The 16,030-nt window shown below is 37.3% G+C and overlaps 1 protein-coding gene across 1 annotated transcript in view; it reads right to left on the reverse strand.

The window, feature by feature from the left end:
• Positions 1-16,030, reverse strand: part of PSTPIP2 (proline-serine-threonine phosphatase interacting protein 2) — a 77,854-nt gene that overhangs the window by 45,525 nt on the left and 16,299 nt on the right. The window lies entirely within an intron of this gene.

Genomic DNA, 16,030 nt, shown 5'->3' on the forward strand with positions numbered 1-16,030 from the left:
TTTTTTTTTTTACCCAGTGAAATGGAAACATAAGTCCACAAAAAGATTTGTATAAGAATGTTCCTAGGAGTTTTATTCACTGTAGCCAAAAACTGGAAACAATCCAAATTTCTAACCATTGATGAACGATAAACAGTTTGTGGTATATTCACACAATGGGACGCTAATCAGCAATAAAAAAATAAAGAACTACTGATATATGAAAAAACATGGATGAATCTCAGAAAGATGCTAGACACAAAAAGTATTTACTGTATGATCCCATTTATATGAAGTTCTAGAATAGGCAAGCAGTTCTAGGACAAATTTTTATGGTAAAAAAAAAAAATCATAAGAACAGTGGTTGCCTGAGTCAGGGAGACACTGAGCGTGGATTGGAAGGGGCCATGAGTGCACTTCCTAAAATACAGAAATGCAGACACCCATGTGACCTACTTTCCTATCAAAATCTTTCTATAAAGGTGTGGACTGTACAGATGTATGCAGTTTTCAAAACTCATTGATCTGTGTGTTTTATTTTATACAAATTATACCCCCAAAAAAATTAAGAGGGTAAAAAAAGCTGAGGATTCAGAGGAATAATGAATGGGAGGGAGGCCATCACTAGAAGGAATAAGAGAAGCTAAGACATGGAAATGGATCTAGTCTTGGAGTCCTGGGTGAGGCGGGAAATGAAAAAAGCATGAGCTGATCCAAGCCCCTACCTAGCAAACCTCCCAAAGACCCCGTATGTAAGGTTTAAAAATGCTTAAATTATAAAGAGGAGGTTAAATAAAGAGCATTCACGTTTGAATCAATGGATTTGTACTTTAACCGTTAAGCCACTTACATTTTTCAAGACCAAAAAAAAGGGGGGGGGGGGCAGATCCAGTCGTGAGCACATCTGTGACACACCCGGCAGATGTGTGAGCCAAAGAATAATAAAAAATGGTCTTGTCTTGGGCACGCCCGTGGGCAGCTCAGACCAGGTGGGGTGTGGGCTCAGAGAAGGAGAAGTGTATGTGAGCTGCCTGCCAGCTTCCTCACCCTAGCTCTAATGCTCGAGGCGCGTTTCACACCCTCAGTCAAAGCACACAGACCCCTCCTTCCTGCCCAGCCCGGAGCCCTGGGTCCCCTGCTGAAGAAGTCCCTGAGAACTTGTTTCCAGGATCCCTTTCCACCACACGGCCTCTGGCAGAAGGTGTAGAGGCAGAGGGGAAGCACCGTACCTGCAGCCTCCATTGGAATTACAGGTGCTGCCACCAGAGCATCCCCACATCTGCTTCTGTGCTGCATCTCACTCCCACCCCATCACTGATGTGTGATACATAGAGTTTCTCCAGACATGGGCTCCCAGGACTACCTATGCCAGAATCACCTTGGTGAACATGCAGACCCTCTAGATCCCACCCAGACCTGCTGATTCTGAACCTGGGGTGGAGAAATCTCCGCTTTTTACACTCCTTCCAAGTGACCATAATACCATTTGAGAACTGCTGCCACAGAAATTACGTGGTTCCTGCCTAGAGGAGCCGGGTGCAGGAAGAAAGCAGGATACATGCACATGGAACTAGAGAACACAGCAGAATGGGCCAGTGAGGGAATGACTGCTAGGAAAGGGCAAGAGAGAAGAGGGCAGAGAAGACTCTCCATGATTTGCATTGAGTTTTTAAATCTCTAATTCTGAGTAAAAAATGCAAATTTTCATTGATGCCTTTTGGAAGCACAGAGAGCCCTACTAGAACGGGGACGAGGACGCGCTGACTTCGCATATTATATACAAAGCTTGTGTTTGACTCCTGGGCATATGATGCATACGTGTGTTGCATTTTGCATTAAAGGACCATAAAATGTCCCATAAACACAGTGAGACAAGAGCAATTTCCATGTTTTACAGCTAGAGAAAAATAAGATACTAAAAAGAGATGGTCTCCTTATTACTGCTTCCAACCACAGTGAAAGAACTCCACTCTCAACCAATAATGCTATGCAAATCTCTGTTATTTATGAAAAGCTATATGGCAACAGTAGACTTGGGATAAAGACCGAGGACTTCATTTTACCTCCCTATGCTCTCAACCTTGATCTTTCTTTCCTACCTCTTTCACCCAGAGAGGTAAAACCAAATGGATCAAACTCACCTTGTCTGCAAATTAATTATTGTTCATTAATATTAACAATTAGGTCTAATACACATCCAGATTGCCGGTTCGATCCCCATATAGGCCACTGTGAGCTGCGCCCTCCACAACTAGATAGAAACAACTACTTGACTTGGAGCTGATGGGTTCTGGAAAAACACAATTAACATAAATAAAAGTTTTATTTTACAAAAAAAATGGCACACACCTAGGATTTAAGCCAGACTACGTTTGAGTCCTAATTCTGCCATACCCAAGCTATGCGACTTAGAGTTAATAGTGCAATCTCTCTTAATGCTAACTAACTAGATTGTAAAATGGGGATTACTGGGAGGATAAAATGAGATCACGTGCTTTGAGTTGGTGAAATGCTTCAAAAACTAAAGGAATTAAGGAAGACACATTTGAAATTTTCAAGACGAGGCCACAAAAGCAAAAAGTCCTATGTGTTTAGACCATGGGAATCTCTTCATTGAAAGCAGACAACAGTGAAATAAATGTAGCCTGTTAGCTACTCAAAAAATATGCATGTTGTCATCTGTGGAAGCAGCTGGAAATGTGTCAAACATACCTCAGCAACGGATAAGGAAACTGCCAGCAGTGTTTTCAGCCATGTTCACCTAAGCCTAAAGTCAAACTCACTACAATGGTTGTGTCCTTAAGCCTTCTCTGTGGATTGTGAAGGCAAGAATGAAACCCCACCGCAGGTCCCACTCCATGCTGTTCTACCAGCCCAGTGTGCCTTCTCACCTACTATAGCCCTCACTCAGACACCACGGCTCTGTCTAGCCTGGATCCACATTTGACATTTTCACATGTCTAAATGTCCCTCCTGCCAAGTCAGCAGGTAAACTAAAAAGGCAACTCTACTCCACTGAAAATATATTAAGTGAAAGTCAAACCTGAGAAAGTAACTGTAATTCAATATTCTGTTAGAAAAAAAAACAATGACTAGAAGGATATGCACCAAAATGATGAAAGTAATTCTCTTCTTAGAATGTTTCTGTGTTTTCTAGATATTCTATAATACACTTATATTCCTTTTATAATCTGACGTCTTTCTCCCTACCTCCATCCTTTAAAGATAGCAAATTGAAGTATTTTCTTTCTCCCTCATTTGTGCCCAGGCCCCACTAAAATAACAAAAGACCCATAGAAACCACAGAAAATAGGGATGGGCCCAATGAAGAAGCTGGAGATTTGTAGGCATTTCTGTAACAGAAAAAGCAGATGGGACTAGAGGGACAGAGGTTGGAAGCCAGTATTTCAACCCACGCGAAACAGAAGAAATTCCACAATCTTTCCCAACAAAGTCCTAGAAAACATTGAGCTCAAATCAGCAAGGTCTGAAACTGAAGCAGTCATGGAGACATGGGGAGGGTGTTTGTAGGACACCGGGAACTCGGCCAGTGCCTTGCCCCACTCCGGGTGGAAACAGAGCTGCTGATTCTGACATTTGTGCCAAAGCCACAGTTGGTGAGGACTCCACCCTGCAGCAGGCCCCTGGCCAGAACATGAAGACCAGAACTGTCCCTAGGCACTGCCAAAGCTTCCACAGTGAAAACTGGAAGAAAAAAAACAGTTCTGCCCAGTTCTAAAGTCCTGTACATGCCGTTCACTTCCAGGATAACACCTTTCCCATTTTCTCACTTCAAACAGAGGCAAAAGATCAGAAATTGTCATTATTTCTCGAAGACACCAGTATCTACTTAGGAAACCAGAGATATCAAATAAAAAGCTAGGAAGTTAATTAATTTTTTTTAAGTAATAGCTTTCTTATATGTCAATAACCATTAAAAGTGCAATTTAAAAGACAAAGTCCTATTCACAGTGCCAACAAAATTTATAAAATACCTAGGAATAAGCCTTTTTGAAAGAAAACGATCAAATATACGGTGATGGAAGGAGAACTGACTCTGGGTGGTGAACACACAATGCGATATATAGATGATGTATTACAGAATTGTACACCTGAAATCTATGTAACTTTACCAACAATTGTCACCCCAATAAACTTTAATTAAAAAAGGAAAGAAAACTATAAAACATTACCAAAAAACAGTATGATCTCAATACATTTAGAAATATATCCTAATCCAAGATGGGAAAATCCAGTGTTGGAAAGACTCCATTGTCCCCAAATAAATCTATGAACTAAAATTATTTTAATCAAAATCAAAATCCTAATGGGGGATCTTTTTAAATTTAAGTTCATTCTAAAAGCCACCTAGAAAAGTGGGTAAATGAAAGTAACCCATAAAATGTTGAAAAAGTAATTAATGAGTGAGGACTTACTCTACCATACAAAAAACATACAGAGTAACCAAAAATGTTTAAAGTATGCTACTGATATTGACAATTGATAATCAGGTAAATAAAACACAAACAACAGTCCAGAAATGGCCTTATGTACATATGGGGATTTAATACATGATAAAGAAAGCATTCAAAACCAAAAATCAAAGGATGGCTCATTCAATAAATGTTATTATGACAATGACTGTCCATTTTGCCAAAAACAAAATATAAAGCCCTTTCTAACATCATAGTCTAAAATAAATCTCTGATTAATTAAAGGTCTAAACACGGAAATCAGAAACATGTAAGATGAAAATATAGAATATATTCTTTACATTTATTCTTAATTGAGGTAAGAGATTTTTCTAAGTATGACTCCAAACTTAGAACACAAAAGAAAAGACTAACAGATTAGACTATTCTGAAAAATACATCAAATATCAAAATTAACCCTATTTGAGACAGAAAGCTTAAACAAGCTAATGTTCATAGAAAAAACAAAGAAAGTATTCAAGGAGCAGAAAAAAACAACAGGACTGGATGTTTTCATAGGACAATGGAATTCTACCAAACCTTCAGGAGAAAAAAGGTGTCCCTGAGGTCCATGAACTGATTGGAAAGGAAAGAAAATATCCTAAAGCAAGTATAACTCAATACTTAAACTTGATAGAGTATAAAATAGAAAAGTTACAGACCATATCACTTAGGAACATTAATCAAACAGTGCTACATAAAATGTTAGCAAAAAGAATTCAATACCACATTGAGAATACACCATGAGTAAGTGGGATTTATTCCAGGAATGCAAAGTTGGTTCAATATTAGGATATTCATTAACCTAACAAACCATTGTAATAAATCTAAGAAGAAATATCATGATTTTCTCCATGGATGTGTATGGTAGGCTGAATAATGTACCTCAAAGGTATCTAGGTCTTAATTCCTGGACGAAATGAACTTTATCTTATAAGGAAAAAGAGTCTTTGTAGATACGATTAAGTTAAGAATATTGAAATAGGAGATTACACTGGGTTATCTGGGTGGGCCCTCAATGCAATCACAAATGTGATTAAGGGAAGCAGAGGGAGATTTGACACAGAAGAGGAAAAGGCATGTGACCACGGAGGCAAGACTGGAGTGATGTGGCCACAAGCCAAGAAATGCCAGCAGCCACCAGAAACTGGAAAAAACAAGGACTAGATTGTCCCCTAGAGTCTCCAGAGGGAGCAAAGTCTGGCTGCCACCTTGATTTCATTCTCATGATAGTGATTTTGGCCTCTAGAACCGTGAGAGACTAAATTTCCTGTACTTTAAGCCACCAAGTTTGTGGCAATTTATTATAGCAACCACAGGAAAGTAATGCAAGGCCAAAAAAAAAAAAAAAAAAAAACCTTGATAGTATTCAACACCCATTCCGGATTTTAAAAGAAACTCAAGAAAATAGGAATTGATGGTACTTTCTTAAGATGATTAAAATATACCCAGGGTGCCAAAAAAATGTATACAAGTATACAAGTGGACACTTTGGTCAACGTTGCTCAAGCAGTAGTTCACTGTAATCAGAAGTGTCTGGATGCTGATGGTTTAAGTAACCACTTTGAGCACCTCTTATAATTGCAGAAGTCAAACGTGACTTGTATTCATCTTTTATCAGTATATATTGAGTATTACAAGTTTAATAGTTTTTTCCTCTCTTAAAATGTGTATACATTTTTTTGGCACCCTCTGTAATACTCAACTCAAATATTCAAACAGATACTTCATGCCTAAAGCAGTATCTTACTTAAAGGAAGAACACGAGAGGCATTTGCAGTAGTTGGGGAACAAGGCAAGAATGTCCTTATCTCTACTACTTTATACTAGAGGTATTAAACAATGCAATTTGAGAAGCTAAATCAATTAGAAGCCTAAGAGTTGGAAAATAAATAAAACCATCTCTACTTACAGATGATATAATACAAATGGAAAGATATTCTTTGTTCTTAGCTAGGATGACTCAATGTCATTGAAATGTCAGTTCTTAGTTAATTTATAAATGTAATGCTATCTCAATAAGAATATCAACAAATTATTTTTTATGTAGCTAAACAAAGTTAAAATGAAAAACATGAAATGCAAAAATAGCGAGGAAAATACTAGAAAGAAAAGTTATGAGGGGAAGGCAGCCCTACCAGACATTTAAATATATTATAATTCCTCCATAATTAAAACAGTGCAGTACTAGTACATAAATTTTCAAACAGACCAGTAGAATAGAATATAAAAGTCCAGAAATGGACCCAAATAGGCATGAAAATTTAATATATACTAAAGGTAGCATCTCACATCACTGGGGGAAAAATGGACTTTTTCTTAAGTGGTACTGGAACAACTGTTAGCCATGTAGAAAATCATAAAAAAAAGATCCAAGCTCCATACCATACACAAGAATAAATCCAATAAATGGATCAGAGAACTAAATGTAAAAACATGAAAGGTGATCGCTTTGTAAGGTAGATAAATGTCTAACTACTATTTTGTACACATGAAACTAACATTGTACATCAACTGCAATTGAAAAATAAATTTTTTAAAAATGTTTTAAAATTTTCAAAAGTAAAAGGTAAAAATCTAAAACAAAACAAAAAACCCTGAAACCATACAAATACTGGAAGTAAATATTCAAAAAAGGCTTTGTAACTATGACTTAAAATCAAAATGCAACACAGGAAAAGAGTCATAAATTTGACCACCTAAGAATAAAAACTTTTTCATAGCAAAAATAGTAACAACACAAAAAGACAACTGACAAAGTAAGAGAAAATACTTGCAACAAACTCACAGCTAATATCCCTAATATATAAATAATGCTTTAAAATTGATGAGAAAGGACCAAAACAGAAAAAGAGGTATGAACAGATGATTGTGTGTATCCGTTCCCTAAATATATAGAAAAATATGCAGCCTCACCCATGAAAAAAAGAAAGGCAAATGAAAACTTAACTGAGATGCCATATCTCACCCGTCAGAATGGCAAAAATAACTATGACAACAGATCTGCTGGCCGACCGTGGGAAGCAGGCCACTCTCCTATATTGCTGGTGACAATGAAAATTGGTTCAAACTTTAGGAGAGGGAATTCAACAGTATCTAACCAAACCACATGTCTTTACTTCCTGGTCCAGTTAATCCCACTTGTAGGAACTTCCCACTTCTTATCCCGAAGATACACCTCCAACAAAACCAAATACATATGCACAGGTTTTGCATGGCAGTACTGTTTGTAGTTGAAAAATTTTGGAAACTACCTAAATACTCATACATAAGGGAGTGTTTGATAAACTATGGCACATTCATACAATGGAGTTCTGTGCAACAATTAAAAAAAAAAAATAAGGAAGGATTTCCAGTCGGTATTTTACAGTGGAAAAAAAAGCAAAGGGCAAAAGAGAAATGGCTGTGTGGCCATGAAGTCTGGAAATACAGGCAAATATATACATAATAAATGACTTATTGCTATTTACATTACAAAACATGTTCAATGACGTCATATGATATGTTTAATGTGTTGTCCTTGATTAGCAATGCATAGTTGAATGCATTCAGCAAAACTGCTACAAACATGGCCCATTAATGCAGCATTCCCATCAACCACTGCCCATGCATCTTTGATGCATTGCTCCCAGTGATTCATGTTTTGGCTTTTCATTGAATAAACCTATGTCACTAGTATGCCCCAGAAGTAACCAAAGTTCACTTCTAAAATATAAAACAACAATACACACGTTTTCAGCCTTTGGTCATTCTGTATAGTACAGTATACTATACAGTATAGTATATACCTTTTGTATAAGACAGAAGAGAAAATACATATTTATCTGCTTACTTGTGCAAAAAGAATAAAGCAGAAAGTAATGAAATCAGTAACTTACAAGGGGTAGGTGGGATCAGAGTGGACACGCTGGGAAGTGGAATGGAATGGGGACAGAAGGAATGGGGGACAGTGATGCCTCTCTACGCACACTTTTTTGAGTTGTTCTAACTTGAAGTCATGTTAGTATTTTACATAGTGGAAAATACTAGAAACAAATATGCAAGGGTGGGGGGAACCTCTTTGCATATTTGTGGATATGGAATACAAAATACATGGTGATGGAAAGAGAACTGACTCTGGGTGACAAATGTGATATATAGATGATGTAATACAGAATTGTACACCTGAATTCTATGTAACTTTACTAACAATTGTCACCCCAATAAATTTTAATTTAAAAAAATGGAATACAAACAAAAATGAATGAACCTAACCTCATTGCAAATGAAAATAAATAAATACATAAATAAATAACCACACTGAAGGAGAGGAATGGAGAACTAACCCAAGTCACTTCTGTACACAGTCTTGACTGTATCCTTTCAGCCTAAGGCAAAAAGAAGTACACATATTAAACCCTAGTTTGTTTTTCACAATGGTATGCGTTAGCCATTCTGAAACAACTTTCTCTGTATCTTTGGACTGCATAAAGGACTAAATATATTGTGGATAATGGGACTCAGGTTTCTGTTAGAAAAGGGGGAGGGGCAGGCTAGACCCGGCTCACTCCTGTAACTGAGAACCAGTCGTTCACATCTCTTCCTAACTCCTCGTTCAGTGATGTCAAGTCGGTGTCTTGAAACCAGCCGGGGAGAGTTTTCACACCATGGAAACTGGCAAATCCTGCAATCAGAGTTTTAAAACCACTGGAGAGCGGTTGTTAAACATTTAGCAGCACAGCACTGGAAGGGATGGGAAAATATAACAAGTGGGAGAAGGGTGGAAGGACGCTGTGTGGTTGGAATGGAATTGGAAGTATCACCACGCGCACGTCTACTTCCTCACTCTGTCAGCGGAGAGACCCTAGAAACAATGACACCCGAGTGGCAATGACCATAGCTAGAGCACAAAGATCGGTTTCTAAATACAATTCTCTACTAAAAGGAACCAGGGTTCTTTGGAGGAATGGCAGATTCCAGGACTGGGGCGGAGAAATTATCTAGTAAGCCTGTAACATCTTGTGCCAGAAAACAAAGAATAATGGGGATATATCAAAAGGACAGAGGATCTCAGACACAGGATCCAGTTAAAGGGGCTCCCCCCTGTCCAAATCTAGGACAATTTGAGCATCCAGATGAAAAATGATGGTACCCTTTTATAATCCATTGCATAAAATAAGAATCCATGAGTCCAAACAAAGAGGGGGAGGCTCTCCCTTACAGCAGGATGCCAACTGTGTTATTATATAGGTGGAATTAGAAAATCGCCGTACAAAGACTTGTCCATGAATGTCCATAGCAGCTTTATTTGTAATAGCCAAAAACGTCCATCGACAGGTCAATGGATAAACAATTATATGTCCATAAAGTGGAATATTATTCAGTAATTAAAAAGAACAAACTGTTAATCACACAACATAAATGAATCTCAAAATAATTATGATAAATGAAAGAAGTCAGGCCAAAAAAGAAGAGTAAATACTTCCTGTGTTTCAGTTATATAAATGCTAGAAAATGCAGCTGATCTATAGTGATAGAAAACACATCACTGGTTGCCTGGGGAGAGACTGATGAGATAAGAGGGATTTCAAAAGGGCAAGAGGGAACTTTTGGGGTGATGGGTATGTTAGATACCATAATTGTGGTGATGGTTTCATCGGTGATATACGCATGTCAAAAACTATTAAACTGTATACTTTAAACATGGGCAGTTTATTATGTCAATTATTCTTCAATAAAGTTGCTAAAAACTTTTAATCCCAATTTGACAACCATTCTAGTAGTAACTGATTCAGGCAAGAATCATCAATGGATGTTAAAACTAATGGATGAAAATTTAAGGAGAGCGGTATGTTTACATAGTGTCAAAGTATTTTCCCTTAAATTACCTATTAATCACAAAGAGGAAAGCAGTAATCTTACAGTGGACACACCTAGAAAACACCACTGTGGTATTAGAAACACCACCTAAGTGGTGTTTCTAAAGTGCTAAATACCAGGTGTTTCCTAACACCTAACACTGTGGCCTAAGCTGAATAATGGCCCCTAAACATGTCCATGACCCAATCCCCGGAACCTGTGAATATGTTTCCCTACATGACAAAAAGATTTTGAAATGGGGAGATTATCTTGGATTATCCAGGATAATCACAGAGTTTCTTATAAGAAGGAAGCAGGAGAGTCAGAGTAGGAAATGTGATGGATAGTAGGATAGTAGGTGGGGGGAGGGAGGGAGAAAGGGAGGGAGAGATGGAGATATATATATGTGAAAGTAACACAGCCACCTTAACCAAAGGATCAAAATTAACACCACCAGATACAGGGCAAATAAACAGCATGTTGCCCCCCCCCCCCCCCGATATTGGGAATAATACAGATCACTTCTGTGAAATTCCTGCCCAAAATGCACAGTCTGAATCTAATCATAAGGAAACAGGTAAACTCAAATTAAGGGCATTGTACAAAACAACTGTCATGTACTCTGCAAAAACATCAGTCATAAGTACAAAGAAAGACTGAGAAACTCTTTCGATTAAAGGAGACTGAAGAGACTTGACAACTAAATGCAACACAGAATCCTAGATCATGTGATTTCACTGATATGTGGTACATAAACCAAAAGCAACAAAAGAACAAGACAAACAAATGAGAAACAGAAACTCATAGACACAGACAATGGTTTGGTGGTTGCCAGAGGGTAAGGGGGGTGGGGGGTGGGGGGTGGGAGATGAGGGTAAGGGGGATCGAATATATGGTGATGGAAGGAGAACTGGCTCTGGGTGATGAACACACAATGGGATTTATAGATGATGTAATACAGAATTGTACACCTGAAATCTATGTAATTTTACTAACAATTGTCACCCCAATAAATTTAATAAAATAAAATTAAAAAAAAAAATGTTTTCTTCTTTTGCTATCAAGGACATTACTGGGGAAATTTAAGTAGAGTCTATATATTTTTTAATAGTTTTTAAATATATGATTATGTAAGAAAATATCCTTATATTTAGGAAATATATAATGAAGTATTTGTGGATAAAGGGAAATCACACCTGCAACTTTACTTTTAATTGGGTCAAAAAATAAATGTGAGATATATGTATATAAATATATATAAAATATATATATAAAATATTTATATATATAAAATATATATGTAAATATATATAGATAGATAGATATATAAATATTTATAAGATGTCTATGTTCCAATCCCCAGAACCTGTGAATATGTTTCCTAACATAATAAAAAAGGTATTTACAGATATAATAGTAAAACTGTGAAGTTAAGGATCTTGATGGGTGTGTGTGTGTGTGTGTGTAGAGAGAGAGAAAACAAATGTTAACATTTGAGGAATCTAAGTAAAGAGTTATATAGAAATTCTTTGTATTATTTTGTAACTTTTCTGTTAATCTAAAATTACTTTTTTAAGTTAAAAAGATTAAAATTCACCATAACAAGAAACATGCTAAACAAAGTAAAAAGACAAATGACAAACTGAGAAGAGCAGCAATATTTAATCAAGGATTAATATGCATAACAAACACCTAAAATCAATCACATAAAAATGAACAATCATTTTTTTTCAAATAGGTAAGCAATATAACCAGGCAGTACTCTTTTTTTTTTAAATTTATTGGGGTGACAATTGTTAGTAAAATTACATAGATTTCAGGTGTACAATTCTGTATTACATCATCTATAAATCTCATTGTGTGTTCACCACCCAGAGTCAGTTCTCCTTCCATCACCATCAGACAGTGCTCTTAAAAATGAAAAACAAATGTCCAATGAGCACTTTTTAAAAGAGAATCAACATTATTAATAACCAAAGAAACGCAATCAAACAAAAGATAATATTTCATGCATCAGATTGGGAAAAATTGAAAATATCCAACATTAGCAAGGAAATAGGAAAATAGTGTCATGTTCTATTACAGAACTATACATTGGTACATTTTTAGAGGGCAAATTGGCAATAGCCATTAAAATTTTAAATGTGTATAGTCTTTGACTAGTAAGAGCGCATCATCGTATAGAAATAACTATACAGCTCTGAAAAGATACACACACAAAGGGAACATAATGACAAAGAATTGGAAACAACAATAAAGATTGCTTAAATAAGTTGTGACAACTGAAACGATTAGAAAAAAGCAGAATTATGCATAGTAACACAAAATGATACAATATATTTTTTACAAGAAAAAAGGAAGTTGCATAGATGAGTCCATAATAAGTGAGCCCATATTTTTAAGAAAATGAATATATATATATATAATATATATTACATATTTATAGATATATAAATACGGATAAAGATGTCTATGTCTATATAACCGCAAAGATGGAAGTCTGGATAGGCGCACACTGCACATTTACTAGTGGCAACCTCTATGTCTGAACTGTTTGGATTCCTATAACAAAATTGGACATGCAACTAGAAACAACTTCACATTGTACTAAATAGAGATTAATTTACATTATGTATGGTGAGATCATGGCTTTGTGAAAGATGATCATCCCTGTACACTTAACGTAGAAAGCATAAGACTTAGAACACGGCAATGTTCTCCACGTTGGCTAATGTTCAACATTACCCATCTAACCTGGAACACGATCCAATTCCCTCTCTCTCTGTCTCTCTGTCATTCCCCACCACCACCACCACCACAAACTCAGGGACATGAGAGGTTCGATTTGCAAAGCCGTTGGGAAAGAAAAATCTAAGGATTGAAGTGGGTGTTTTAATTCCCAAGGAACATTAGACCAGCCCTGAGAACAGTGCTAAGACTTTTCCAGTTAATAAAAACAAGCTGAAGGTCTGTAGGTTACTCCTAAGAAGTGCATGACTGTACATTTCACGGGGTAAAAGAGTGATATGTCAATGCCCAGAAATACAGACCCAAACGTCCTCCTCCTGATCCATGGCGTCCCCTGGAGCATCCTCCAGACATGCCCAAGACATTTCCCAGGCCTGGAGAGAAAAGCAAGTGCCAGAAAAAGGCTGCATCCAAAACTGGAAGCAGGTCTTCAAATATGGGACCAAGGGAACAAGAGAGTGGATTCCAAACCCAGTGGTCCAGACAGCAAAGCCAAGAAGGCAAGCCAGATCAAGCACCGAACATGGTCACTAGTGTCAAAAGCAAATATAGAATTGGGACTCAGGAACCCCAGGGGAATGTCCAAAGTTACTGCACCAGCTGACTTGTATTCCCTCTCACTCCAGGTGGAAGGTTTGAGCCCAATCCATAAAAAGTCCCAGCAGCCTCTGACACCCTCCATGTCACATCCCCACTAAGATACAATTTTGAAGGCCTTTAATCTCTATCTATCCTTCTGGTTGACCCTCTAGGCAAACCAGATACTCAGAGAAGAACAAATCTGGAAATCTTAGGCATATAACTGTGAAGACTCTACAGAGCCATCTCCCTGCAGAAGCAATGGCTAGGACGCATATCAAAGCTGCTAACTGGGAAACCTCAACTTAACTCCTTATGCCATACTCAACTAATTTAGCTATTCAATTGCTAGAATTTTTTATCTGAAGCAAAGGAATTGCAAGTTAATATAAAATAATGCCTGTAAATGAAAATAACTTTTTCTAAGGTAAAATCTGGCCTCATTCATTCCTCTTCAATTTCTTCCATCTTATCTATCTCCATTTGTGAAACCCGAATGCATAATCGGGAGAGTCCTCAAAAAAAAAAAAAATTCTCTGGACTGAGATTGTCCAAGGTAAAAGTGGACTTATGATTTGTCACAAATTGTGAATCAAAAATGAATCAGGGTTAATTATCAATTGATCAGAAAGTACAATTAATCAGACTATCCCATTCCCGAAACAGTCTATGTAATCAAAGAGTCTATTTACTTTCCTACAGTGTTGTAGTCTTGGAATGCTTGTATTTTAGAGAACATCTTAGAGCTCAACCATGCAATTAATTTCCATCCTTTAACCAATGAAGAAACTGAGGCCTAAATTCCAATTTAAACAGTCATTATATTTCTAACAAGAATAAAAATACATAAATGCAAAAAGGGTTACTCCACCAACAACATTCAAAATAAATGCAATAATCTCCAAATTTGCACATCAGGCAGATTAACTTTGATTCTGAGGAATAACACCAACTAATCCATTTTTTTATTCCAGGAATTACTCATCCTACATGTCTCAATGATTCAGCCTTCCCTAATCCCTGAAATAGTATGTAACTCCTGTTTCTACTTGTTCCTACTGATTCTTTATAAAACTGACAATTTATGTTGTGTTAAGGGGTTTTTCCAAAGTTTAAATTTAGTTAAGTTTTGGATTTAGGTTAGTTTCAGTTTCACCACTGCCATTTCACTGAGGCCAGCCCCAAGTGGGGTTTTCTGGAATTCCTCTCTGATTTTTGGAAATGAGAATGCTTTGATAATCTAATTTCAGACTTATGCATATCTCTAATGTCAGGATTTTATTATTTTTTATTTTTTTATTTTTTAAGATTTTATTGGGGAAGGGGAACAGGACTTTATTGGGGAACAGAGTGTATTTCCAGGACTTTTTTCCAAGTCAAGTTGTTGTCCTTTCAATCTTAGCTGTGGAGGGCGCAGCTCAGCTCCAGGTCCAGTTGCTGTTTTTTAGTTGCAGGGGGCGTAGCCCACCATCCCTTGCAGGACTTGAGGAATTGAACTGGCAACCTTGTGGTTGAGAGCCCACACTCCAACCAACTGAACCATCCAGAAGGCAACTCAGCTCAAGGTGCCGTGTTCAATCTTAGTTGCAGGAGGCGCTGCCCACCATCCCTTGTGGGACTTGAGGAATTGAACTGGCAACCTTGTGGTTGAGAGCCCACTGGCCCATGTGGGAATCGAACCGGCAGCCTTCAGAGTTAGGAGCATGGAGCTCTAACCGCCTGAGCCACCGGGCCGCCCTGGAATGTCAGGATTTTAGATGGCAATAGAAAGTATTTGTCTAGTACACTGTTCATCTGGGCCCCGCTGCCTTTACTCCTTCTCTAACTTGCTAATTTCTTACCCAGCTTGACCCAATGAACTTCCTGCAGGGGCGGAGGGGCGGCCGGTTAGCTCAGTTGGTTAGAGTGCATGCTCTTAACAACAAGGTTGCTGGTTCGATTCCTACATGGGCCAGTGAGCTGCGCCCTCCACAACTAAATTGAAGAAAAACGACTTGACTTGGAGCTGATGTGTCCCGGAAGAAACACAGTTACCCAATAAAAATTTGGAAAATAAGAAGCTTTAAAAAAAAACCTTGCATAAATTTTGAGCAGAGTGGATATTCAGGCATCTTAGATGTGAAACACATGTTAAAATGACATTCAACTGAGCTAGATCAATAAATCGGATTCATCAAAACTAAATTGAGTTGAAAACTTATGTCCCCACAAACCTACACATGCGTGTTTTTAGCAGTTTTATTTTCAATTGTCCCTAATTGGAAGCAACAAAGATGTCTTTCAATAGGTAAATGGATAAACTGTGGTATGTATATCCGTAGTAAGGACTATTATTCAGCAATAAGAAGAAATGAACTATCCATTCACACAAAAAATGGGAGAATCTTAAATACATATTGCTAAATGAAAAAAAT

The sequence above is a fragment of the Rhinolophus sinicus genome, chromosome 4 (genome assembly GCF_057876585.1).
Source record: "Rhinolophus sinicus isolate RSI-liver-muscle chromosome 4, RSI-T2T, whole genome shotgun sequence".
Lineage (NCBI taxonomy): Eukaryota > Metazoa > Chordata > Mammalia > Chiroptera > Rhinolophidae > Rhinolophus > Rhinolophus sinicus.